The sequence below is a fragment of the Chrysemys picta genome, chromosome 2 (assembly GCF_011386835.1).
Source record: "Chrysemys picta bellii isolate R12L10 chromosome 2, ASM1138683v2, whole genome shotgun sequence".
Lineage (NCBI taxonomy): Eukaryota > Metazoa > Chordata > Testudines > Emydidae > Chrysemys > Chrysemys picta.
Genome location: NC_088792.1, coordinates 99,285,206 through 99,309,394, shown reverse-complemented (window position 1 = coordinate 99,309,394; position 24,189 = coordinate 99,285,206). Strand labels below are relative to the sequence as shown.

The window sequence follows — 24,189 nt, the reverse complement described above, 5'->3', positions numbered from 1 at the left end:
GCTGGACTTATTCATTCCATTTGCAAACACTGCCTGTCCCCCATGCATATGTGTGTATGCATGCACACATTTTCTCTTTTTCTCTTTGTCTTTGTCTTTCTCTTTCTTTCCTTCTCTCTCTGTACATGCATGGAGCATTAGATTACAAAGTGGAGCAAACCAATAAAACAAGCAGAGCAGGATGTAAGAAATTATATTTTGTTCTCAGTGCTGTCTTTGGCAGAACTGCTACATTTACACTATTGCTGGACGGAGGGATTTGAGTTTCCTGGTATTCTATGACCTACTTACAGAAAAAGAGTAGCTTAAAGTTCCAATTAATTATAAAGAGATTTTTTTTTATACCCACAAGAGCATGGTATAAGAAATTATGACCACTACAATGTAATTGCATAATAGCAGTTGCTTAAATCTACAGTACATCAAATGCATCTGCACCATGGTGGTCCTGCATAAACATAAGATATGTCCTAGGAATTAGACTGTGGATGCCCTTTAAAAGCTTAATCAGTGAGCGAAAGCTGAATGATAGATATACCTACATCTGTGCAATTTAAAAACAATTTTAAAAACCTATATTGCAACAGCTTTTGATGTTAAATGGCTGGCCTGTGGAAAAAGTTCTTCTTATTAGGAACATCCTTTGTAATTGGGATATTTTTGTTAGTCCTATTTGTGGTGGTTGCCTAAAACTACTCCATTTGCCTTTGATAACATGATTACTATGGTATCTGCAGTAATTCCTGTATTTAGCATAGACACTAGCTAAGGAACACAGCAGTTAAGTTAGTTAAAGGCAAATTACACACTTTAAAAAGGTGTCTGCTATATATAGGATGGCATGTTTATGGCAGATTGTTCTATAGCACAGTCTCCATGGGACCACTTCGGCATATTTTATTCATATGGCTCAAATGTCATTTTTACGAGGGATGTGCTTCATTTTAGACCCAAAATTCTTTCTTAAAACACCAAAATAGCTTCATGTTTGACTTCCATGGTGGCTTGGAAGAGGCTAGAGGAGGAAAATGAACAAATGATGAGGATGATGTGCATATTTTCCTTGCTTGTATTATTTGACATTATTCATGCTCTGGTATGAAGGAATGTTGTTTAGGCCGAGCAATAGTTTTATTCCTTCCAATTTCCTTACACTTTTACCGTATTGTGTATGTTACTGATACCTGCTTATGTGCAGTGTCCTTTCAGTACTAGTGGGCCTTTTTCTTTCTTTTCTTAAAGAGGCAAATGTCAGACAGCAAAACCTTTCCCCAAAATTCAGATTAACATCTTTCAGCACACAAGTGTATAGGGTCACCTTCCAGATCCTTTTAAGGATTGGTGGCTAGATCCTTAGCTGTGGTAAATCAGCATAGTTCTATTGAGTTCAGTGGAGCCGAGGATCTAGTCCAGAAAGCTATTTTTTCAGAATCTGTTTCACTCTGCTGAGGCGTTTAAAATAAAATTAATTCACAATTGAAAATATATTGAAAGGAGAAAGGGTTTGAGCACAGAACTATTCCACATTGCGGATAAGTCATGGCTTTTTCTAACCTCCCCATCACTTCTAATTTGAAAAGCAAAATGAAACTGCAACACTGTGCTGGCAAGCTACACCAGGCTAGTGTTCAGTGTTATTTGTCAAGGTGGTCCTAGATGGGTGACAGACCAGGTTTTAGTCAGTAAATTACTCCATTCCAGAAATTTAGAAATGGTTAAATCATTTTTAATTAAGAGGTAAGGACATAGAAAAGTTGATAAATTTAACTAAATTCTATTTTCTGGCTCTCCTTCCATTCTTCTCCCTGGTTCAGTTTCCAAATACTTGCAAAGCCCTTAGCTTATAGACAAACAGAAGACTGATGCAGTTCAAACATGCTGTCCCCATAACCCAGGGATTAATAGATCAACACCATCCTCTCCTAGATATTCGCTATATTGATTTTGTAATTAAGGGAGCTAATTGTGAATAAGGAGACCTGGGTTCAACCACAGGCGTCCTATGTGAAGCTGGGCAAGACCATTTACACCAAAATGGGCACTTGAATATCATGGCAATGGGTGAGCCTTATAAAATATTAGATTGTGGGCATGAGGTGAACACTGATAGAAAAATCCATCTATTTTTAAGAATGTCATGTATTTCAAGCCAAAATAAACTAAGAACATTGACATGATGTGGTATTTGAATTAAATGAACTCTAATGTTGAGAACAATAACCCATCTTTTCTCTATTTGTTTTTCTTAAATAGTCTTTTTTTTGTTTTTGTTTTTAGTATAGAGTTTTCCCTACTTCCTCAATATGTTTTGTCACCCTTCACATTGATGGTCCTACTTGTACTATTCACTTCCATGATGGTTCAAAGAAAACTTCCTTTGTGAATGTGAAGCACAGTACTGAAAGGTACTTGCTTCACTTCAGCCCATGAGCAGTAGACTAGCTGCACAAAGAGCTCTAACAGTCTTCCATGTTTATATAGCTTCCTCACACTCTCACTTTTTATGAGTGTACACAGAGAGCTTTTTGATGGTAATGACTTAGAATGCATAAAAATTAATGAAAAAATCATAGCGACACCATATAAACGCCGAGATGGTTGAGTAGGCACTTCTGTGCTGCTAAGCGCATACACTACGGTGGATCTGGTGATTGCTTTCACTTTTTGCAGTAGACCATGTTTACTTGAATTCTGAGTTTTATTTTCATGCAGCTTCCCCTCTCTAGAGCTCTTCCTGTGGTATTTGAAGCTATTAAGAGCTCCGTAAACTTTGTCACATAAGGTAGAGCTCTCCTAAAAAAACAAAAACAAACAAACAAACAAACAAAAAAAAACCCCCAGAACAAGATCAACCAAAAATCCCCATAACATTGAACCTTCAACTGCATGCAATATTGCTTGTTTCAAATTATTATCTGGTAAGTGCAAGAATAGATGCCATTTATACATAAAAATATTGAATGAACAACATTTTTAGTTTGATGCATTTGGCTGGGTAATGGCTAGCTATCTCTGTTTGTTGTTAACCTTCATAAAGGCTTTGGGTGAAATACTGACGTCCATGGGACTTGCCATGGACTTCAGTGGAGCCAGGGTTTCACCCTTGGAGCCAGATATTGAGATCTTAGCACATATTTTCTGTTTTAATAGTCAATGGAAATTTCCCTTAGTAAGGCCCAAATAAAAACTGAGTAAGGATCTCAAGACTGGCGCTGTTACTCCAGTATTGCATCAGTGTAGCTCCCTTGAAGTCAATGTAGTAACACGGGCATAAAACTAGAATAATAGAGAATTGGGACCAATGTTTTTAAAAATGACCTCCACTCCTTAAGTACAAAAGGTTGTACAAGTTAGAATTTAGTATGTTATGGCCCAGGATCTTCCTGATTTTGTGGTTATGGTGACCACCTCTCCCTAATTGCGCAGAACAGTCCTGAAATGTACATTTCAAGTTCCAGTCCTAAATGACTCCAGGATGTCCCGGATTCCCTGCGGTGCCGCTCTGCACCTGCTCGAGGCTCAGAGGTGGCGCCAGCTTCTTCCTGGTGAGAGGGGCTCAGGTGGACCTTAGCTCCCCCTCACCACCAGGCCCTGCTCCCTGCTCCTCCTCTTCCCACTGAGGTCCTGTACCTGGCTAGTCCAGAAGCGAGAGCTGGGCAGTATTAAGAACTGCCCAGGGAGCCCGGGCCACTGTGGGGAGCCCCGGAGTCCCGGACCTTCCACCTGCGCCGGGTGGCGCATGCCAGGGGGTGGGAACACGGGCCTGGGGCTGCTCTTGGGCACCCCTGCCAAGAGCAGGTAGAGGGGCTGGGGTTCCCCACAGTGGCCCAGGCACCCTGGGCAGCTCTTACTACTGCCCGGCTTCTGCTTCTGGTTTGGCCAGGGGGCGGGGCTATGGAGGGGGGACAGGGCTCCTGCATGTGTTCCGTTTTTGCATTTTGAAAAGGTGGTCCCCCTAATTGTGGTACAAATTTATATTGGAAAATGTTTTATTTAGATCTAGCTTCTACTCATATTAAACTTTTGAACTCCTCCTATCTATTGAATGGAGGAATTTGTTGCCCTCAAAGAAGTTTAAAGAGTTTGCTGGTGATAATTTGATGGGGGACAGAACTTATCATACAGGTACCTACTGAGTATGTGTTTAATAATGAATGTATATATCAGCCCAAGTTGGATTGGCAGAAACATATCTATGTGTGTGGGTGTATTTTGAAGTATCCTTTGAATATATATGTTTGTCTCTAAAGTTACATTTTCAGAAGCTCATCTACATTAATATGTAGCAAAGATAATAAATATTTTAGGTTAAATACATTAGCAAACAGAGGTGTGAGACAACTATGTATTTTGCCCCTAATGTGTTTTTAAAATTGTTTTCTGTCAGAAAAGCAAAATGGGAGGGAATTGTTTCCCTAAAGAGACCGATCTTTGTGGAGTCTGCTTCCCTCCTCCACGTAAAAATGCTTTCAGCATTTGCCTTGGGATAACTCCCAGTTCATTCAATGCCTGAATGACAATCCTGGTTTATTAATTGCCCACCCCCACTAAAAATAAATCATACAGCTGTTTAAAATTTTATGCGCATTTGGTTTTCTTGTAAACTCGAGTGGATTTTTCTAAAGAACTTTTTGGAGGGGAAGAATTTAAAAGGTTTAGGTAGAATTTTTTAAAAATTCACATGAAAAAGGATGTTCTCAATACACATGGATAGGGCATCCAGTCCTCTGGATGTAATAATGTCATAGGCTAAAAAGTTGAAGCTTAAATTACGGGAGACATTTGGACACCAACAAGCTTCAAAGAAATCCCTTTTTGTGTGTGTGTACACTTGTTCATCTACTGCTGCATGGTAATGGTTGCTGTAGATGCCCTTTCTTCCCTCCCTGCTCTGTCCTTTGTAGCTTTAATGCCCACCAACCATGTTGAATTAGCATTGGATTCCTGGTATGCAAACAGAAAGTTCTGAATAAAATACAGCCCTACGGTCGGTAATGCCTGCTAATTTTGTTGCATGTGTTGATGGAGTGTGGGAAAACAGATGGAACATGGTTTTACCAAATGCATTTTGAAAAGCATGTAAGCATGTAGGAACAAGCAACACAGACAGCTATTAATACTTCAAACACTTCAGAGCTGTAGTTAAATACAACTATTTTTTAAACAAGTGATGCTTTTGTCATAATGCAGTTAATAATTGGAACACATAATTCAAATGTGTTTGATTTGATCCAGCCGCCTTATCATCACATTTTTTTTTTTTTTTTTTTTTTTAACTAAGAAAACCTGGGGTAATGATGAAAACTCACCAACACAAGTTCTGTTTTGTTAAATAGGATCCATGGTTTGATTTGTTCCCAACCCTTTCAGGTATTTTCATTTGTTTGCAGTTTACATTTTTCTATTGCTATCATACGTTGGTAAATTATGCTTACATTTTTTGTGTGGTGCACCTGCAACATATAACTTTTTTTGGCTGAGTGTGCTTAAAAACCAGCTGGAATTAAGGCTTTTGTCATTAGTTCCATTTTGTCAAAGCACCAGCAGCAGGTTGATGGCTTCCAGGCCAGCAACTTGGGCACATCATTGAGGCCTTGTCTACACTACACAATTAAGTCAAGTTATGTTAGGTCAACCTAGAGCCACCACAGTAATTACTGTGGTTTTTCATGTCCACAGTACTCTCCTTCTGCTGGTGCTGTGCGTCCTCACCAGGAGCACTTGCACCGACTTAAGTGGGGCAGTGGTGATGGAGTGGGCATTGACAGCCTGAGCTGCACAGGGCTCACAGCTGAAGCCCCGCACCCAGGTGCCCACAGCTCTGGCTGTCGGCTCTCTGTGCAGCACCCCTACCTCATGGAGCCAACAGCCCAGGCTGTGAGCACCCAGCAGTGGAGCTCATAGGCAGTGTAAGTAACGCAGTATCTACACAGACGCTGTGTCACCTTAACGACATTGACCTAAGCGCTATGCCTCTCGTGGAGGTGGAGTTATAGGTCAGAATAATGGGGGACTTACATTGGAGGGAGCAACCCTGTCATGTAAACACTTTCAGAGTTGGGTCAACATAAGCTGCCTTATGTTGATCTAACACTGTACTATAGACCTGGCCTGAGATGATTTTTGTAACTGTTGAGGAATGGTAGAGGTTTTGTGCAGCTGTACCGGAGGTCAATACTAATAATGCTTCCCACCAGATCTAGAAGTGCTTTGGAAATATTAATTAATTTAATCTCTGCTCCTCTGTAATGTGCTCTCAAAAATAAATAATATATAGTCTTGACTCTCAACGTCCATGTCCTCACTTGGGTTTGTGAGTAAGAGAGAGATGGAGAAGTTGACAGGCTGTAGTTAGGCTGAGTTGAGTCCCTGAGACCAACTTACCTATTTGAAACATCCAAATCTCATCTCCTGAGTTCTGACTCTCTCGGGGTAGGGAGGCAAGCCAGCCCAACCTTGGTCTCTTGATTCAAAACAATCAGAGCGAGCACAAGAATATAACATATCATACTGTCAAACTAGCATACTAGCAGTCATAAAAACAATCTTTTCACAGAAGTCCATTGTCAACAAGACATTCCATTCTGGGTAGTGTTACATAGTTTGAGATATTCTTTTATGGGACATGTAAAACAGAACTCTTCCTTTACAAATGAAAGGTGAACAATTTTGTGTCATGGAAGTTCATGTGAAGGGTGATTTTTCTCTCCCTACCTCCCCTCCGTTCCCCTCCCCTCCCCCCAAAAAGGGAATTAGGCTCCATCTTATGCACATAAATCCCATCAGGCTACCTTTATGGTATATTGGACCTGCTGCACTTCTACATAGATGGCTAGAGGTCTTACTAGGATGCTAAACTACAGCATCTTCTTCACTCACCTGCAAGAGTGGTAAAGTTGGGTTGAAGAAAGTATTGTATCTTCTATGTTTCTAAGAGGCTTATGATCAGAAATTTTTAATACAATTAAATGTGCAGCAATTTTGTAATATGAATTGTCATCCAGAAAGAAAAAACCTGACCCCATAGCACTCATTCCTCATTTTCTTGCAAAATTAAACAAGAGCCTTGGACTGGCACAGACAGATATTTTATTAGTTACCCTTGGTAACTCAAGACAAATATGTGTATATTTTACCCAGCTTTACAAGGTATGAGCCAAATCCTAAGGGATGCTGCAGACTTACAGCTCTCAGTGAAATCAGTGGGGTGTGCAGGTGCTCGGTACTTCTCAGGATTTGGCTTTGTGTTATTTAATAAATAATCCTGTGACACAAGCGGACTCAACCCTGCGGCACCTCCTGCTGGTCTCTCAGGGAATTAGCTCGACCCAGCCTCTGGAGCGCCCTCTGCAGGGCGGTGGTCCGCCTTGTCCTCTGCACTGGCCCCATGTCCCTCCCAGGACCCCAGTGCCCCTTGCTCTGGGTGCTGTGCCCTGGCAGTACCCACACAGTAAGTCTCCCCTCCCAGGGGAACCCCACCCACTAACCCTACCTCGCCTCAGTATCCAGCTACTGTCAGTCACCATCTAGCCCCACGCCCGGGGCAGACTGCAGTATCAGCCACTCATCACAGGCAAGGTTGGGTTTGGGCCTGCTGCCTTGGCCTATCTCCGGGCTGCCCTCTGCAACCCCCCAGTACCTCCTGGCCTAACGCTAGGCCGCAGCCTCGGGCTTTCCAGGATGGAGCTCCCCAGCTCCTCAGCCTTTCCCCAGCCCTGCTCCACCGTCTCAGGTACTCTGCTCTAGTTCCCTGCAGCCAGGCCCTTCTCTCTCTGCACTCAGAGAGAGACTGCTGAGCTTCTGGCTGCCCTGGCCTTTATAGGGCCAGCTGGGCTCTGATTGGGGCGTGGCCCAGCTGCATCTACTTCCCCCAATCAGCCCAGGGTGTTCTCTCTCCCCCCCCCCCCCCCCATCCTTTCCAAGGGCTGTTTTTAAACCCCTCAGAGCAGGAGCGGGTGACCACCCTGCTACAAATCCCTTACCCTAAATGCCTTTTTTCTTCTTTAGAATGGGTTATGCAATTTTGAATAAATAAATGAACAAGGCAGGCTGTAAAGCTCCTTTTTAGCTCCCACCTGCACTGCTAGAGATAATTAATAATTGCCTTTTAAACTGAATACAACAGAGTAAAGCACTTTGTTGCTACGTTACAATCCATACTTTTACTAGTTCATCGGCATTTTCCTCTATTCGTAGTGTATGATGATGGGAAACCCAGTCTAGGTTATGAGACAAGAACCATCGCAACCAACCACAGTACTTCCAATTGTAATTTAAGATTTGGCAACAAGAAGTATATTGATGGACCCCAGGTTTTACATAACTACCACTCGTGTTTCGTACATTTTGTTACTAAACCACAGTGGAGAAGTAATACCACTTGGTGGGGAAAAAAAGTTTCCAACTTAATATTCTAGAATTCTCCAGGTGGAGTGTTATTTATCTTGTGAAATAGAACATCTGGCTGATGTCTTACAGGGAGGAGGGAGCATTGGAGAGGGCAGGGTGTCTAATAGAAATTGAGCTTGAAAACAACTAGAAGATGCAGTAAGACATCAGGAATCTGTGGTTGGGGGTTTGTTGTTGTTTTTTTTCCTCCAAACTCTGGAGTGAGTTAGACAGATTACAGGTCACCATGGGTCACCTTATTTTAATTTAAATAAGTGTATGGATAGATTCATTTGACAGTCAGGAAAAGGTTCAGAGAAGGGCAGCAAAGATGATCAAAGGTATAATGGAACAACTTCCATATGAGGAGAGACTGGAGCTGTGTCTACACTAGAGAGCATACAGTAGGACAGCTGTACCGATGCAGCTGCGCCGCTGTAAGATCTCTCATGTAGCCGCTCTGTGCCAACAAGAGAGAGCTCTCTCATGGACATAATCCACCCCCAATGAGTGACAGTAGCTATGTCGGTGGGAGAAGCTCTCCCATCGACACAGTGCTGTGCACACTCACTAGCGCTTATGCTGGTGTAACTTATGTCACTTGGAGCATGGAATAGTCACACCCCTGAACGACATAAGTTTTGCCGACTTAAGTGGTAATGCAGACATAGCCTAAAAAGATAAGGGCTGTTAAACTTAGAAAAGGGACAATTAAGGGGGCATATTATAGAAGTCTATAAAATAATGAATGGTGTGGAAAAAGTGAATAGAGAAGTGTTATTTACCATTTTCCACAATACAAATACCAGGAGTCACCCAATAAAATTAATAGGCAGCTTGTTTGATGCAAAGTGGAAGAATTACTTTTTACACACACACACACACACACACACACACACACACACACAGTTAACCCATGGAACTAATTGGCATAGGATGTTGTGATGGCCAAAAGTATAACAAAGTTCAAAAAAAAAAAGCTAGATACATTCATGGAGGATAGGTTCATCTCTGGCTATTGGCCAAGATGGTCAGGGACATAACTCTCTAAATGCCAAAAACCAAGAGAGGAAGAATGGATCTCTCCAGAATTGCCCTGTTCTATATACTCCTCCTGAATCTCTGGTACTGATGGAGACAGGAAACTGGGCTAGATGGACCATTGGTCTGACTCAGTATGGCCGTTCTTATGTTCCTTTATAATATGCTGCCAGAACCATTGCTTTAGGCTCAGTGGACGTTAGGCATGCACTGGAGTTACCTGAGCAATAAGTTCAGTGAGGACATCCAGCTAATTAAAATTATCTTTTTGAAAAGTTTACTTGATAAATAAGCTCCTGGGGTGAAATTCATGCCTGTCCAGAGGGCCAGCACAGTGCACTCAAAGTAGGGATTGAAGTGCTGCATAGGTCTTGGATTTGCCTCTATGATAGCAGTATCTTTAGAGAAGCAGTTTAACAAACAGTACATGTGACCAGGGTACCATTACTAAACTGCCTGGGGGAAGAATGTCCCTCTGTAACTTAGCACAGTGGGTGTTGCATTCTACAGATTGCATTTTCACCCGTACCTCAGGGTGGTTGTTTTCTTCCTCCCCAATTCCACGCCCTATCATCTGTTTCATTGAAGATACTGTACAAAGCCTTAAACTGCAGATTCTTAATCCATCCATATCAAGGGCCTGATCCAAAACTTACTGAGATTGAAACAGTTATGGATTCCATTAGGGCTTCCCATTGATAAGATTCTATTCGTCCCCAGCCCCCTGTGTTTTGACCGGCAGGAATGATTTATTTAATTGTCCAATAAAGCTCGGAAGGATTGTGGCAGGCCTTAAGTCACTTCCAATGCCATCCTGATGTTTCTTACGGTCTGTCATTATAGAGGCTTTCAGAATTGTTTTTCCATTTTTTAAGCATGAACTGTGTCTGACTTTTTAATGCATGAACTTTTTGTGTTTATTTAATGACCGTCTTTCTAAAAGATTAAACGGTCACTAACGGGATTGTCTGTGGTTATAAGGGCTCTTGAATTTACTTCTTTTTAATCCTTGGGGGAATTCTGGAATTTGGGGAAACAGCTTAGACTCTGGAAGAAATTATGCTAATTTACTTTAAGTAGATTTTAAGATGGTGATAAATGTTGCAGAATTCTTTTCAAAGTAAGAGGTAGATAGCATTGAGTATGTACAGGGTACATATATACTTAGCCCATATATACAGCTGACCCTGTAGTGTACATTTCCAAACTTAGAAATGTTTTGTTTTATTTAGCAGTGATTGTTTTGCCATTGATTAATTAGAACTAGGTGAATATTCTGTGTTGAATGTTTTCTGAAATAAAAGCACTGAATTTGCTTTCACTTGTATTTGATATCCTTTTGTATTCACTTCCTTTGAATCTTCTAGTGATTTAGAGGCAGCAGTGTTTGATGAAACAACAAACCTTATGTGGATATTAGAGAGTATTTCTGGAAAGTGAATTATGAGGGTGAATTTGCACCAGAAACCTGGTTTTAAGAGTTACTTAGTTCCTCCTACACAGGCCCAAACACTCTTCAGTCAATCCATCCTTCCTACCAATTGGCTCGTGTTTCAGTCTTCACTCTCTTTTCTATGCTTTTTTCTGTGCTGCCTGCTGTGCCTGGAACATCTTACCTCTCTTCCACAAATCCCTTCTTAAAACCCATTTTCTCCTTTGATGGAAAAGCCAGTGTAATGAAGGCATGTGCTTGAATTTGAAAATTCAACCCCATTTCTTTGCTAATTGTAACCCACTGACTGGATAGTATGTGTGTTTGTGTCCATGTCTGTGCCTGATCCACAGAGCATGCGAGTTTGTTACAGCCTCTCTCTAGACAGCCAGCCTTTTCAGCTCTGTGGGTTCATGGTTCAGTTCTTGTGACAGAGGAAGTGGCAAGGTCCCTGCCCCAAGGAGTCCTGATTAGACCAATAATACAGTTCATGTGCATAATTCACCAGATAACCAACCCCTCACTAACGAACTAATGTCAGACAGGAGATGTTTCTTCACTGGTAGATTGACAGCAGTCCCATGGAGAGAAGTGTGTGTTTGAGAGGATATGAGTGATGAAGGGGTTGTTGTTTGGCATAGTAGACAAAAGAAGAGGGAGCTCAAATGCAAGAGGTATCAAGGAAGAGGGCTCAGAGGATACAAGAGTGGGAGAAGCATATCAGAAGCTTCTTAGGTGAGTGGCTTAGAAAAGAAGACAGTAAGTAGGAGAAAATAATAGAGAAATCAGGCATGGTGCGGGAGAGGGGAGTAAAGTTCAAATTTGACCAGGAAGCCATTGGAGGTATTTGGAAAAGCAAGTAATTTAGTCAGAGGTGACAGAGTAAGATGATCTTAGGAGCATCAGTAGCTTTTTGTATCGACTTGAGGGAGTTGAGATGAGATTCTGAGAGACCAACGAGGTGAAGATTACAGTAGACAAGATAAGAAATGGACCAGGAGGAAATTGAGAGGAAAGGACAGGTTTGAAAGGTTTGGGAGAGAAAAATGGATTGGTTCAGACCCTAAAATACACACACTCACTTATGTGGAGTTGAGTTAACCCTGGGAGGAAGGGGATGCTTTTTCCATTAAAAAAAAAGAAAAGTTGGTGTTTTCATGAGAGCCCTTCAGAGAGCTTAGAGCATGACAGGAATCATACTACTGAAGCCTGGACAATTGTAATTGTGCACCACTGGTCTAGGCTTTCCCTTAATGAGCCTAACAGATTTAATAAAGAAACTCGTATATACAATCAAAAGTGTCCGCAAATTGTTTACACAGTATATACTTCACAGGGATGGCTTGTTTTATAAATTCCAGATGAATGTGATGTCATTGTGCAGACAGCCTATTTGCCATTGAAAAATTGGAAGACAGAAATATGTAAAGAGCATTTGTATTGATCAGTTGGTTGTTTCCTTGTAAAACTTTTGGGACAAAAGAAATTGCATCATAGTGTTTTTTATTTTGTTGTTTAAATACCTGATATGAAATATCTTAGGTTCACTTGAGCAAGAGCCATTTTCCTTCCCCCCTCTCCCCACCATTCCTCTGTCCCAGTTAATTTTGTAACCAGAGATGTTCCTGTGCTAACGTCTGCTCTTGCTGTTGTTGTTTTTACTATGTTCTCCACTCTACACAAATGCATGAAGGCTGCCTCTCGGTTGTAGTTGGTTTCCTTTCTTTGCTTTCACAGCACTACTAGGACTCTGCTGGCAACACTCTGGCTGGAATGCATTGCAGTGCAGCTGGGGAATGTTGAAGCAGCTGGTGTGCTGAGTAGGAATGATGTGTGAAATGTGTGGGTTTTATGCCCCACAATAGAAACTTACTTTTTATTTTCCTGGCTTCGGCTGTATAGAGAGTTCCTACGCCCGCCCACAAACAAACAAACAAAACCTCATCCACCACACAGCCAAAGAGCAAGCAGCCTACATACTAGTTAGCACTCATTCTATGTTTCCTTTCCTTCAGATGGGAACAAGAGCGGTGTCTGTTTTTCTAGGCCATTCAGGAAGTCCTACAGTATAATAATGACTCTGTTATCTAATGGTCAGAGTTTACTTAGGCTTTCATAGTTTCTACTGCCCGTTTGAAACAACCAAAAAGAAAAAAAAGAAAGAATAGTTTCTGTGTTGCTGCTGTAGTTGAATTCAGAATCGACAGCCAAGCGAAAAAGAAGGTTGTGTCCCCTGAAAGTGATTTTCACTGCAGTAGCACATTTTTTTCCATCTGGAAATCTGTACAGACATCCTAGTAAAACTTCCTGCTTGCCTTCTTACAAAAGCAAATGTGCCACCAGGGCTCATTCATTCAGATTTGCTGATGGGTTAATTCATATGTCTGAATATGGTGGTGACTCTCTATGATGCAGATTCAGAAAGAGCTAGTCAAAAGGGTTATTTTAAAGCAGCTAATATTAAACGAATAGTTTATTAGGATAAAGTTTTACAAAGAAGAAAGCTAGAAAAGAGCACTTCCCTTAATCTTTGAGGAAAGTCTCCTCTCTTTCTCTTCCTTATGCTTTGATATGTATTGGCTACAGCATGGTATATTTAAATAACACTGTAGAGTCTAAGATGCTAATGGCACGGACTTTGTGTAGATATTTATAAAGTGTCATGCAAGTATTTATGGTGCTATATAATTAATAGTGTATTGGAAAGAAATCTGCTACTGCACTTGTTAGCCCCACAGCTGCTTGGTGTGGTGCTCTGTTCCATCTAGTGCAGTGGTTCCCAAACTTTAAGAACCTGTGAACCCCTTTCGCTAAAATGTCAAGTCTCGTGACCCCCCTCCTAAAAAATGAATATTTCCAGGGATTTTCTCCTTTACCTGAATATAAATTAAAAAAGCAGTGATCTTGGTAATATTAAATTTGTTTTTATGAGACACTGTTTATTACACACTATTCATTATTAATTATTATTTATCATTACAGTATTTTTATTACATTATGAAAATGGCAACACTCTTCCAAGGTCTCACTTTTGTAGCTTGTATCACTTTGAATAAGCCTGTTATAAGACAAGGCTCCTATGTTTCATCAAGGAATATCAGATGTGAAACAGCATGAAGGTATTTAAGAAGCCAACTCAAAGAGTTCCTCCTACACAAGCATTCAGGTCTTGAGCAGTCCAGGCAAACAACGCATGTTACAACAAAGCTTAAACTTGTTCTTCATAATAATTTTAAAAACAATACTAGCTGCCTATTTAATTTTAAAAACAGCAAAAGGTATCCACCTCCCTTTCCATTTATTATAAGGAGTCTTGAAGTTTAAATCTCCTCAGTGTGATCGATACGCTTGCTTTGATCTGCTTAGCTCTTGGAAGTCCAGGGGCTCTGGGCTGCTGGCCCTGTGCTGCCCAAGATGCCTAAGGACAGTTCTGTCCGCCCTTAGGGAATTTTTTCCTGAGAACCCCCTGTAATATTTCATGAACCCCAGTTTGGGAACCACTGATCTAGTGGCACCAAGACCATTTAGAGATTAATAAATCTAAGCTTCAGAGGTTCCAGGTTTGATTCCGCCCACCGCCAACCGGGGTCTGTTGGTGTTACATACTTACACACAATAGTGAGTTTTGAACATGCTGCAGAGTGATACATGCCACCTACACTGACACTTTACATAGCTTCATTTATCGGAAAATTTAAAGCATCTTTATAGACATTTAAATAGGGCTCACGGCTCCCCCACTGGCCTCTTACAGTTAGTATGGCTACTTCCACCTTTTCATGTTCTCTGTATGTATAAATATCTTCCCCACTGGGTACGGGTTAAGCCCATTTAATAGATGGATAAACTGAAGCACTGTGCATTTTTAACAATTTCCATCCCACCATCAACCTCAGCCTAGACCAATCCACACAAGCGGTCCATTTCCTAGACACTACTGTGCTAATAAGCGATGGTTACATAAACACCACCCTTTACCGGAAACCTACTGACCGCTACACTTACCTACATGCCTCCAACTTCCATCCAGGACACACCACACGATCCATTGTCTACAGCCAAGCTCTACGATACAACCGCATTTGCTCCAATCCCTCAGACAGAGATAAACACCTACAAGATCTCTATTAAGCATTCTTAAAACTACAATACCCACCTGCTGAAGTGAAAAAACAGATTGACAGAGCCAGAAAAGTACCCAGAGGTCACCTACTACAGGACAGGCCCAACAAAGAAAATAACAGAACGCCACTAGCCATGACCTTCAGCCCCTATCTAAAACCTCTCCAGTGCATCATCAAAGATCTACAACCTATCCTGAAAGATGATCCCTCACTCTCACAGATCTTGTGAGACAGGCCAGTCCTCGCTTACAGACAGCCTCCCAACCTGAAGCAAATACTCACCAGCAACCGCACATCATACAACATAAACACTAACCCAGGAACCTATCCCTGCAACAAAGCCCAATGCCAACTCTGTCCACATATCTATTCAAGTGACACCATCATAGGACCTAACCACATCAGCCATGCCATCAGGGGCTCGTTCACCTGAACTTCTACCAATGTGATATATGCCATCTTGTGCCAGCAATGCCCCTCTGCCATGTACATTGGCCAAACCGGACAATCTCTACGCAAAAGAATAAATGGACACAAATCTGACATCAGGAATCATAACATTCAAAAACCAGTGGGAGAACACTTCAGCCTCTCTAACCACTCAGTGACAGACTTGAAGGTGGCAGTTTTGCAACAAAAAAACTTCAAAAACAGACTCCAAAGAGAGACTGCTGAACTTGAATTAATATGCAAATTAGATACAATTAATTTAGGCTTAAACAGAGACTGGGAATAGTTGGGTCATTACACTAATTGAATCTATTTCCCCATGTTAAGTATCCTCACACCTTCTATGGGTCTTCTCGATTATCACTTCAAAGGGTTTTTTTCTCCTGCTGATGATAGCTCATCTCAATTGATTGGCCTCTTACAGTTAGTATGGCTACTTCCACCTTTTCATGTTCTCTATATGTATAAATATCTTCTTTCTGTGTGTTCCGTTCTATGCAGCCGATGAAGTGGGCTGTAGCCCACGAAAGCTTATGCTGAAATAAATTTGTTAGTCTCTAAGGTGCCACAAGTACTCCTGTTCTTTGTGCATTTAAGTAGCTCATCAGAGAGGAAGTCAGTAGTAGTTATTAGAATGGAACCCAGGGGTCCTGACTCCCACTACTATAACCACACAGTAGTAGGCTCAGGCCCCGCAACTTGAAGGTATATCAGGTTGAATTTTCAAAAGCACTTAAGTCCCATTTGTAAGAGGGACTAATGTATTTTGGAGCTCAAGTCTCATTAAAAGTCAATGGGGTTTACGATCCTAAGTCACTTCGGTGGCTTTGAAAATTTTATCCATCACTGCTAGTGTATTTTCAACCAACATAGAGAAGGGCCTTTGCCAGGATATGATACACAGATTGTTGTGGCTTCCCTTACTGGGCTATTACATTTCCGGGATAATGCCCAAGAAAGTAACTGTGCATCTCTTATTTCCAGTAACAGGATTTGTGTGCCTAATTCTCAGTTTGCTGTGCTAAAAATGAACAAACAAATAAATAAATAAATAAATAAATTGCCGCCCACCCAACATTCGGACAATTCCTGGAACAGACTAACTTGTGGACGCTCACATTACATGTGGATAATTTCCATGTCATTTCAAAGTCAATTGCCAAGCATTTTCACATTGAAATGAAAAGCTATGTGTATGATTTTGTTAAGGTAATGGTACATTTCAGTACAAATTACAGTACAGTGGAACACCTATGGGTATGTAACATTTACAGTAATAACAAGTGAGTATATTATGCTCAGGGCTATGCCTGTGATTATCAAATGAATTGGCACTTAAAATAAATCTTCCACAACATCTGACACATGTGAAAGAAAGAATCCAGTCTACTCCTTTATTCTAAATGAGGGTCTAAATTTCAGCTCATCTTCTTAAATGCTAGCATGTTGTTCTTTCTGGTTTTGTTACATAAAAGGACTCCTTGACAGTTCAAACATGATCAAGTTTTAACTTCCTTTTTCTCTCTGTGGAAGGTGGTGAGTTATTTTGGATTTGAAACTCTGCCTCTAAGGCTATTTTAAAAAAATGCATGGGATTATATTTTTTTTATAGTTGCCTCAAAGGCAATATCCATGCTGTGGTATTGATCAAGTTATAGAGTGATAAGTGTATACAAAAATGCAGGTGTGCCTTCTAATATACCTATGCAATTCCCACTGAGGACGATAGGGAGCCAGATCCTCAGATGATATCAGTTGTTATAACTTGACTGACAATTGACACCAACTGAGAATCCTGCCATGCGTGTCAAGCATTCATATTTGGCGAGGACAGAGTTGGAAGCACAGTATCTAAGTGTGCAGACAATTTAGATTCTTTAATTTCACCTCCAGTGGGAGATGCCTCACCTTTCCAGAGTTCATTTTCACCACAACCCCTTTCTCTTCCCCACCCCCCCATAGATTTCTACCTATGTATGTGTGGAGATTACAAAGGAAGTTTTTGTGCCTTTAGGGGAAAAATCTACCTCTGTTACATATGTTTTAATACAAAGTCATTGCCAATGTGTAGCAAAGTATGCAGATTTGTTTCCTAAATAAGCAGCAAGGATATTTAATAATGAAGGTTTAAAAAATGTATACATAATAATATACATTTATGTACTGGCAACTCCTGATGGAACTCAAAGCTCTTTATAGACTCCGTGTGCATGTAGTGGAGATAGTGATGTTTATAAATTGCAGAGTCCCATGAGAAATTGCACTTGTCATGTGACTGCCACACCTGCACGCTGCCCACTAATCCCTCTCCCTCAGACTATGTCTAACATTCCAAACCTCTGAGCAGTTTTCATACAGCTGTTTTTGTTTGTTAATTATTATGATGTATTGTTTGTAGTGTAAAAAGCAAAAAAGAGTCCTGTGGCACCTTATAGACTAACAGATGTATTGGAGCATAAGCTTTTGTGGGTGAATACCCACTTCGTCAGACGCATGTTTTTGTACTGTAGTATTACTCCAGGGCCGCAGTCAGGACCCATTGTTTCCCATTGGGGCAGTGATTGTCTTTTCCTATATATTTGTACAGCAGTAAACACAAAGACCTTACAATCTACAACAGAGGGGCTTGATGTTCAATTTCTGAACTATGGGGACCAAATCCAGATGTTCTTTAAAATGAAGTCTTTTCCTCTCCCTTTCCCGTTTTCAATAGTTAATAGCAATATTATTGTTCACTGAAAAACTGCTTCAGAAATGTCTCATGCTTGTAAATTACAATCATTTTCTCCCTTCAAGGATTCAGTTGGATTTGGTTTTAGATGTGGAGAGATATGAAAACTAGTACCCGTAACATATTTAAAATGGTATTTCTGGAAAATATGTGACATGAGGTGTGGTATGAAGATTTTATCAGGACTTGTTTGGGGTGACCTGCATTTATGGCTTTGCCACTCAGGTAATGCATGTGATCTGGAACTCATCCCATAAAACTTTTCTACCACACAGTCATGTATTCTTTGGCTATATTCAAATATGCATTACTCACCCACCACTAGCATACTGAAATATAGCTACATCTGGGGTGAAGCACAGCAGCCATTATTTACTAGCAAAGCTATGCAGCATTTTTAGAAAAGAGGGTGGGTGGAGAATAAGTTGTCAATTTTTATGATACCAAGCAGACTAGTGGGTAAAAGAGAGGAATTCTGTGAGTTGGAAGACTAGGGTCTTCAACAATCATAAGACTGGTTCAAATGTCCTGAGCTCATATTTGGAATGAGCATTCAGAGAGCATCGTTCATGGCTTTTAACACCTTTTGTATGTCTGAAAGGCCCCGATGCCTAACAGATGATAATTCATCTTTTATCAAAATTTGCAATATTGTAGAAAAACTTTGTGGCTCTCAAGGTTGTATAATACCAGTTCTCAGGAAGTGAATTATGATTTTACCCACTTTTTAGTTTGGGATTTTTTGATCAAGAATAATGAATGCTTCATCCATGTGCACTCAGAGTGAATCACTGGGTGTTGGGAGTGATTCCCCTTCACTGAGTTCCCAGCTCTTTGTTACAGAAGTTCACTGTTAAGACTGCCTTCTTGAAGATATTTTACCAAGTGAGGACTTTTTTCTGACAAATGGTCTGCAAACATAATTAAGAAATGTTTGAGGAACAGCCCTTTTCTATTTGCCAGCTGCAAGTAACCAGGTTATTCAACAATTATTTTGTACTTTATGGTCCTGGAAACTAAGGGCAAGTCTACATCGGTGCAACAGCGCCACTGTAGCACTTTAATGAAGATGGTCTTAGCCGACAGGAGATAGCTCTCCATCGGCGTAGTCAATCCACCTCCCCGAGAGGCAGTAGGAGAAGTCTCCCACTGACATAGCGCTGTCTATGTGGGGGGTTAGGTCTGTATAACTACATCACTCAGAGATGTGGATTTTTCACAACCTTGAGTGATGTAGTTATACCGATATACCGGTGTAGACCAGTCCTAATACATTTAGTGGAAAGCATTGTTTACCATATAATAAGAATGTAATTGTGGCTAGAGGAGTTGATGTTAACATCTTTTAACAGTTTTTTGGGAAGGAAGCTTGGAATTGACATCACCGTTCCATTCATTTGGTAAATATTTGCTGAGATTGGCCTTCTGTATAAGCAATATTTATTTCTAGATTGACATAGTCTCATTCACTGTGAGAACATGAGTAATTGCTTGGAACATTCAACTCAAGGCCCACATTTTTCATGCAGTTTGATGTTCAGTTAAACTCGCCGTACTCTTACTGGGTGGACTAGCTTTCAAAATAGTTTTCCATGGCAACAATGACAAAAGCGGCATGATCCTGAATTTGCATCAAGCAGACCAAATTTATAAATCATACACTTATAAAAGGCATCATGGTCCTGGGGCCTGAAAGCCTGAGTCTAATCCTGGCTGTGCTTTGGGCAAACCACTTAATTTCTCAGCTTCACTCTCTCCCGTAAAGGGTTATTATGAGAGTTGACTAATATTTCTGAAACTCTTTGTCAGTGTGAAAGTGCTTTTGAACCAGTTAGAATATAGTTCATACAATCAGGAATACATTTAAAACCTTTAAAAAAGCAACATATTTTTCTTAAAACTACTCTATTTTTTAAAATGCATTTCATGAGACTTTTACATTGGATCTTTGTTTTCATAAACAAATGTTTTATTCAGTAAACTCTTCTATGTGTGTGTAAGAAGGACATGGGAGGGAGATTTTATCAGTCAAGCACCTAAATACTATCATGTATTGAATGTTTTGTCTTTCACATTAAAAAGAAAGAATATACTTCTCATAATACTCACAGAGCCACCATGCTTTGAACAACTTTCCACATTACAAGGGGAAAATATAATTCCTGAGGGTATATCCCACAGGATGACATCTGGTGATAATATTTATTTATTTGGAACTTGTTTCTGTACAAAATACAATTTCCGTTGACTGAATGAAAAACATATATTGGTACAGTATCAAAGTAAACACCTACTTAGGCCATAACTCATTCATTCTACTGTACAAGAGTATCATATCTGAGATGCCTTCTGTAAAAAGACAGGCTTCAGAATACAGGGCAGGTTCTGATTATTTTCACTGAAACATATGAAGTGATAAACTAATATAAAATTCATGTAATATTTTGCTTCAATTAAAGTGATACTAACCAGGGCTGTCTTCAGAGTATTAATTATGAATTCACTGTTTAAAGAACATGATATTTTTTTTATCAGCTAAAGTTTTTAATTTAGGCAGTGCCAAACAACATATAATCATTTGTTTGTGGTAAAATGCCTGGTATATAACCAGCTTAGTTCCCTGTGCTAGGGTGAGCTAACAAAGGAAGACATAACACTAAGGCCTGGTCCACACTAACCCCCCACTTCAAACTAAGATACGCAACTTCAGCTACGTGAATTACCTTAAGTCGAAGTACCTTAGTTCGAATTTACCGCAGGTCCAGACGCGGCAGGCAGGCTCCCCCGTCGACTCCGCGTACTCCTCTCACGGAGCAGGAGTATCGGCGTCGACGGCGAGCACTTCCAGGATCGATCCCAGAAGATCGATTGCTTACCGCCGGACCTGGAGGTAAGTATAGACGTACCCTTACAAGGTAGATGTGTAAATTACATGCTCCTGCTCTTTAACAGAGAATTTGCCCTATGGGTATACTTCATAGCTGGTTAAGTAGGAAAAGAGTTGACAAATATTTACTTATTGCCCATCTGTTCAGTGCTTTTTTTTTTTAATCTATTTACTTTTTTAAATAAAAAATTGGTATGTAAAAAAAATAAGTTACCAGATTTAAGCCCAAGTTGACTTTTTTATGTTTGCTTAATAAAAAGAATAAATAAAAACATTTCTTAATATGGCAATTGTGGTGACATTTGCTAGCACAGGAGCATTTCTAGTGAGTTGAATCTTATTACACTTTCCAGATAATTTTTTTTTTTTTAATTCCATGGGCTGAATTTTCTGCTACATCAGTTTAGCTCCACTGATATCCAAGGAGTTGAACTTGTGTAACTGAGAGGAGAATTGTGCTCCATACATTTAACTAAAAGTCAGTAGTAGTTCTGCTCTGTTCAGCATGACAGGCAATGGGACAACTTGCATTAGAGAGTTTGTAAATATCTCATTGAAGAATGCATAATATAAACTTCCCCTTGTCTTTACCTTTATTTTATGTAGCAACATCATGCTGAAAGATTGCATTTTCAGGTTATGGCCCTGAACCTACAGTGGATCCTTATATTTATGTGAGATCTCATTCACTATTGCACTAGCATAAAGGTCTGTGTGAGTGGTTACCTATGCAGAATCGGAGCCTACATGCATGCATGCCTACATATATACAAGACTTGTTTCACCCTCCATTGCAATGCCGCCACTTGTAGGAAGGTAGCCAGATAGACAATGGCTCCATGTTTTCAGGTGTTCTTTACTTTTGGATGCCTCAGTGCTTGATTATCAAAGCAGTCACACTGAGGGCCCTGTTTTCAGATATGCACAGTATCCACCTAGTTACTTCTACACCTCTACCCCGATATAACGCGACCAGATATAACACTAATTCGAATATAACGTGGTAAAGCAGTGCTTGGAGGGGGAGGGGGGCTGTGCACTCTGGCGGATCAAAGCAAGTTCGATATAACGCGGTTTCGCCTGTAATGCGGTAAGATTTTTTGTCTCCCAAGGACAGCGCTATATCTGGGTAGAGGTGTATTGTGGGTGCTCAGATCCTCGGAAAATCCAAAGTGCCTCATCTAAATACTGATACATTCCAAAGAATGATTTGCTTTTGAAAATTTTTGCTGTGGTGCATATCACACTGCCCAACAGAGAGGAGAGAGGGATGGGGAAAGTTTTGGTCAAGATTTCCAGGGCAGTGTTCTAATCTTAAGGGAAGTGCTGTGGAATAATTAGGATCAGAAAGCATGTCAGTATTTAATGTCTTCCCTAAAAGTAAACTTCATGATGGCTTTAAAACAAACAAACAAACAAACAAAAACCTCCTTTGGGTTTTATTCTTTAATTCAGAAACTTTTTTAAAATAACAATCACAAAACTTTTGCCAGCCAGGCTAATAAACACACCAGTTGCTAATACAGAGTATTCTTTATTTAAGGTTATTCTCCAAATACTATGGGCTTGATATATATACTGGGAATCTGAAATGTAGGAAGAAAATCCATTAGCACCGGGGTCTAGCACCCTGGCGGGCTGGGCCAGTTTGTTTACCTGCCGCATCCGCAGGTTCGGCTGATCGTGGCTCCCATTGGCGCACAATGGCACAATGGCAGGGTGGCAGGAAGCCGCAGCCAGCACATCCCTCGGCCCGCGCCGCTTCCCACAGCCCCCATTGGCTGCGATCGGCCGAACCTGTGCACGTGGCTTGTAAACAAACTGGCCTGGCCCACCAGGGTGCTTACCCTGGCAAGCCGCGTGCCAGAGGTTGCCGACCCCTGCATTAGCAAATAACAAGCTTTTTTTATATTTATCCAGGAACTTTGATTTTCTTTAGCTTTTTTAATGTGTTTGCATTAGGAGAGGACAGTGCAAAGAACAGTCAATATTTATTCTAGTGTGACTGATAAATAACCGGGTGACTCAGGGATTCTTAGTCAGAGCACCCTTGTCATGGTCATTGCTGACGTCTAAGACAGAGACAAGTTCACTGTTTCTTGCACTTTCAAAGGAATCAGCACACGAACCCTAAACAAACAAGCTGAGGGTTCTAAGCATAGTGGCTGAGTTTTTAGTAATTATGGAATGACTTTTTAATTACAAAAATAGAGAGGGAAACAGTAAAATGTTGCAGCAGGTTTGGCTGGGAATTACAATTTAACCTACGGTACTTTAATTCACCAGAAATAATTCTATATTTATAAACTTACCTATTCAATGGGACATGTGCTCCAATATTACTTAGGTACTTTTGAAAATCCCACCTTAAGGCTGTATCCTAATGTTTGGGCTTATTCCTCATGCAGTCATACAAACAGATACTTAGTGAGGCTAGCATCCTGTTGTAATGTATCTCATATGTAATGCACACAGGATCTAAGGAAGAACATAAATGTTTGGGAAGTATTGACCAGACCCTCAGCTAGTGTGAATTGCCATAGATTCTCAGTCAAACCTTCTGTAAAGTTTGACTGTTTCTTTCCCCACCAACCCCTATTTATAACTGGCAAGTCATACAATTTTTGCTAAAATCTCTGCCATTACACAAACAAATTTCCTTCAATGACGCTGCATTGATTTACACCAGCGGAGGAGCTGGTGTTTACAAGAAAGAATAGTTAACCAAAGAGGGCTCTGAAAAGGCAGAAAGCTTAATTATAATAAAACTTCTCCATTGTGTGGATTAAGAGGATAATACGATGATACACATTGGAATGGCCTCATTATAGAAAATGTAAGTAGGGTCAGTTTCAAGGGGCCATGTTTTGAAATCAGACTGCTCATGGTGTGTGTGTGTGTGAGAGAATACACAAAATATATGCCAAATGTGTGTATTGGATGGTGTGTATTTGCTGTTGCTCCTCTCTAACAATATTTATGGGCCATGTTTAGAAAAACTAAATCCTTACTCTTTAGTCTGAAGCACTCTGTGTATTAGCCCTATTAGCCTATTTCTAAATACGTCTTCGTTTTGTGAAGAAGGATGGTATTGTAGTTGAAGTGCAGTTTTGCTCTGTTCAGCATGACAGACAAT

General features: G+C 40.5%; 1 protein-coding gene and 1 long non-coding RNA gene across 4 annotated transcripts in view; one reads left to right on the top strand and one right to left on the bottom strand.

Annotated features, from left to right (window-relative positions):
• Nucleotides 1-22,473, bottom strand: part of LOC135981417 (uncharacterized) — a 61,511-nt gene extending 39,038 nt beyond the window's left edge. The window contains exon 1 of one of the 3 annotated variants that reach the window (XR_010598409.1): nucleotides 20,890-22,473. This is a non-coding gene — a long non-coding RNA (uncharacterized LOC135981417). The remainder of the gene's footprint in view (nucleotides 1-20,889) is intronic. The other 2 variants (XR_010598410.1, XR_010598411.1) reach the window with 2 other exon arrangements.
• The window catches only part of EGFR (epidermal growth factor receptor), a 225,145-nt gene that overhangs the window by 71,829 nt on the left and 129,127 nt on the right, over nucleotides 1-24,189 (top strand). The window lies entirely within an intron of this gene.